This window comes from Salvelinus sp. IW2-2015, linkage group LG4q.1:29 (genome assembly GCF_002910315.2).
Source record: "Salvelinus sp. IW2-2015 linkage group LG4q.1:29, ASM291031v2, whole genome shotgun sequence".
Classification (NCBI taxonomy): domain Eukaryota; kingdom Metazoa; phylum Chordata; class Actinopteri; order Salmoniformes; family Salmonidae; genus Salvelinus; species Salvelinus sp. IW2-2015.
In genome coordinates this window covers 44,682,453-44,687,331 of record NC_036842.1, presented here as the reverse complement: position 1 = coordinate 44,687,331, position 4,879 = coordinate 44,682,453, and positions in this window count along the sequence as shown.

The window sequence follows — 4,879 nt, the reverse complement described above, 5'->3', positions numbered from 1 at the left end:
TTAAGTGGTTGCTTGTTTCCTGTCTTCTCTCTGGCGGTGGCGAGAATGATGAACTATAGGCTATGTGTGTGCACTGCGTAAACCCGTCGGAGGCTAGATCACTTTGGCCAATCAGAACGTTGAAAAAAAGAAAAAAAAATCCAAATTCACTGTGTCTGGATGTTCATAAAACTCCACGGACCCTCTTGTACAGTGGAACCCAGAACGATCTGTGACCACTTGGTTATGGCGAGACCTTTCTGCTGAGGACTCCCAAACCAGAGTGGCCACCGCAAAGCCCAAGGAGCCTCTGGAAGTTGCTGTAGCCCTGCTTGGGATATTTAGTCTACATTGGCAATTGGTTGAGACACAGGGCCCATTCTATCTTGGTATTGTATGTCAGGGTGGGCAATTGGAAATGTGAATTGCACCTAGTTGGAGTTAATAATGCATTTAGGTTATAGTTTATTGAGATGTATGAATACACCTCACCAAAGCTTGATTTTATGGCTGTTTTAAATTCAATTTCCTACAATTCTACATAGTAATGATTTATGTTCACTACTTGGTCAATTCATTTGATAGCATGTTTAATCTATGCAAATCAATTATATGAATTGATAGTTCATCTCTCTTGTGTTTCTTTAATTCTATAGTAGGGAATATCGGAACCATGTGTTCAAGCTAGTCAAATCAAAGTTTATTTATGATACAGCATAAGCTTAGCTACACAATACAATTGAATGCCTACTTGCAATAAAGCTGTCCTTGCAAACAGTGCAATGATATTAACAGGGGCCCAACTTTCCTTGGGGACAGGAGAGACATGACCTAAAGARTTGATATCATTGGCCACTTTAATAAATGGAACACTAGTCACTTTAATAATGCCACTTTAAGAATGTTTACATATCTCGCATTACTCATCTCATCTCACATGTATATACTGTATCCTTCACTATCTATTGCATCTTAGCCTCTCTGTCACTGCTCATCCATATATTTTATACTTATATATTCTCATCCCATTCCTCTACTAGATTGTGTGTATTAGGTTTTGTGGAATTTGTTAGATATTACCTGTTAGATATTACTGCACTGTCGGATCTAGAAGCATAAGCATTTCGCTACACTCGTAATAACATCTGCTAACCATGTGTATGTAACCAATTACATTTTATTTGAAGTTCCATCTTCAGTTGATGGGTAGGATACCGTCTAGGATCTGGAAATAATGGGCATTTCAATTATTGAACCATTGATTACATTCTTGGATAATATAATGTATAAATGTTCACTAAGGTAATTCTTTGTCATGCCTCATCTAAGCAGGATCAGAAGGTGACAGGAGTCTCAGCAGGGTCAGGCAGCCAGGGAAGACCAGTCTGTGATGGGGTGATCTTTTGAAGATACCACACTTGATTCTCTTTGAAGCAAAAACTGGACAAGCCAGAAGCTTCAAATTTTGAAACTATTTTAAGGCAGTCTGACAAACCTCTAAAGTTGATTTCCAGGCTGGATGAATTCTGACAGTGTTCTTTTATCTCAGCAGGTCTACAGATTCTCACTGTTTGTTTGCTTGGAAATGTTGATACTGAAGACTTATCAGAAGAAACTGTAACCAAGTGTTTATAGTGGCTAAGAAATGCATTGCCATTAATTGGAAGGTTGGTTATCCTCCCACAATGGAATGGCAGAAATGTCAAGTTGTATATCACTAGATTTGATTTATTACAAGATTATGGGTATTTTGTGCAACTTTCATGAGGTATGGGTGCCTTATATGGAATACTGTATGACAAATGGAGTCTGATTTGATAACATTCTATTTTTTTTTGTTGTCAAGCAGTCGCAAATAGATCATTTTTTTCATGGCACACGAGACACCTGTCTGATTTGTGCCCGTCTCAGTGGACTAATACATGGAGAAGGCTGCGGGGATACCACGGTCCAAGAATATGGGATTGTAGCTCAGATGCACAAAGCACGTCTCTCTACAGAATGCGCTRTTGCCATTTTGTGTGTGTTCATTATTTCATAACTTAATTGTGTGCATTGTTTGCTGTGTCTATCAATTCCTCATTACATATATCTCTAGTAGTAGCCTACATTTACTGTTAATTCCCATKATTTCTAATCTACCATGTTTGTTTGGTTACGGTAATTCCCGTTAATGCATTGAATATTTTATTATTACAGACATTTACCGTTCTCATTGTCAAAGTGGACATATATTTTGCAGAACAACCTGTAACGATCTTCGTTGGGAGAAAGAGAGGAGTACCGCAGCGTGGTAAGTGTTCATGATGAATATTTAATGGCACAAACCTGAACACTGAAATACAAAACAAAGTGAACGAACTAAAACCGAAACAGTTCCGTGTGGAACACACAGACACGGAAGACAACCACCCACGAAATACAGGTGAAAAAAAGGCTACCTAAGTATGATTCTCAATCAGAGACAACCAACGACACCTGCCTCTGATTGAGAATCATACCAGGCCAAATGAAAAAACCAACATAGATATCCCACCCAACTCACGCCCTGACCATACTAAAACAAAGAAAGAACTAAGGTCAGAACGTGACAACCTATGATACACTTGTGAGAAACAAGTTTCTGTTTTTCATTCCATTTACTAGTTTTGTCAATTTAGCCATTGTCTTTTGTTCCGAAACGCTCCTGTCAATGTTGAGTAAGGGCACACACCTGATTATGCATAAACTCAAAAAAAGAAACGTCCTCTCACTGTCAACTGCCTTTTATTTTCAGCAAACTTAACATGTGTAAATATTTGTATGAACATAACAAGATTCAACAACTGAGACATAAACTGAACAAGTTCCACAGACATGTGACTAACATAAATTGAATAATGTGTCCCTGAACAAAGCCGGGGTCAAAAGTAACAGTCAGTATCTGGTGTGGCCCACCAGCTGCATTAAGTACTGCAGTGCATCTCCTCTTGGACTGCACCAGATTTGCCAGTTCTTGCTGCGAGATGTTACCCCACTCTTCCACCAAGGCACCTGCAAGTTACCGGACATTTCTGGGGGGGATTTTTTTAATTTAACCAGGTAGGCTAGTTGAGAACAAGTTCTCATTTACAACTGCGACCTGGCCAAAATAAAGCAAAGCAGTGCAACACAAACAACACAGTTACACATGGGTTAAACAAACGTACAGTCAATGACACAATAGAAAGATCTATATACAGGGTGTGCAAATGTAGTAAGATTAGGGAGGTATGGCAATAAATAGGCCATAGTGGTGAAATAATTACAATTTAGCATTAAGACTGGAGTGATAGATGTGCAGAAGATGAATGTGCAAGTAGTGATACTGGGGTGCAAAGGAGAAATAATAACAATATGGGGATGAGGTAGTTGGGTGGGCTATTGACAGATGGGCTGTGTACAGGTGCAATGATCAGTAAGCTGCTGTGACAGCTGATGCTTAAAGTTAGTGAAGGAGATATACGATTCCAGCTTCAGTGATTTTTGTAATTCGTTCCAGTCATTGGCAGCAGAGAACTGGAAGGAAAGGCGGCTAAAGCAGGAGTTGGCTTTGGGGGTGACCAGTGAAATATACCTGCTGGAGCACGTGCTACGGGTGGGTGCTGCTATGGTGACCAGTGAGCTGAGATACCTAGCAAAGACTTATAAATGACCTGGAGCCAGTGGGTTTGGCGACGAATTTGAAGCGAGGGCCAGACAACGAGAGCGTACAGGTCGCAGTGGTGGGTAGTATATGGGGCTTTGGTGACAAAACGGGTGGCGCTGTGATAGACTACATCCAATTCTCTGAGTAGAGTGTTGGATGCTATTTTGTAAATGACATCGCCAAAGTCAAGGATCGGTAGAATAGTCAGTTTTACGAGGGTATATTTGGCAGCATGAGTGAAGGATGCTTTGTTGTGAAATAGGGAGCCGATTTTATTTTGGATTGGAGATGCTTAATATGAGTCTGGAAGGAGAGCTAACAGTCTACCCAGACACCTAGGTATTTGTAGTTGTCCACATACTCCAAGTCAGAACAGTCCAGAGTAGTGATGCTAGACGGGTGGGCGGGTGTAGGCAGCGGTCGGTTGAAGACCATGCATTTAGTTTAACTTGCAGTTGAAGGCCACGGAAGGAGTGTTGTATGCCATTGAAGCTTGTCTGGAGGTTAGTTAACAGAGTGTCCAAAGAAGGGCCAGAAGTATACAGAATGGTGTCGTCTGCGTAGAGGTGGATCAGAGAATCACCAGCAGCAAGAGCGACATCATTGATGTATACAGAGAAGAGAGTCGGTCCCATAATTGAACCCTGTGGCACCCCCATAGAGACTGCCAGACGTCCGGACAACAGGCCCTCCGATTTGACACTGAACTATATCTGAGAAGTAGTTGGCGAACCAGGCGAGGCATTCATTTGAGAAATCAACGCTGTGGAGTCTGCCGATAAGAATGCAGTGACTGACAGAGTCGAAAGCCTTGGCCAGTTTGATGAAGACGGCTGCACAGTATTGTCTTTTATCGATGGCGGTTATGATATCGTTTAGGGAATGGCCCTAGCCCTCACCCTCCGATCCAACAGGTCCCAGACGTGCTCAATGGGATTGAGATCCGGGCTCTTCACTGGCCATGGCAGAACACTGACATTCCTGTCTTTTTCATTAAAAATGGTGTACATTTTTTAGGACTAAAATATTGTAACTTCAACAGTATACACACTGTATATGTCAAGTGTCCATCCAATACGTTGGCTATAGGATTTGAAAATGGATGAAACTATTTCTGTTATTAAAAGGTAGGAATGTGATTTTAGTTTTCTAATGTTTTCTAGTTTTTGATGATGCTTTGCACCAGTAAGTAGCCACGCCCAAGTGAGCTCAAAGAGCATGTCAGCATGATGG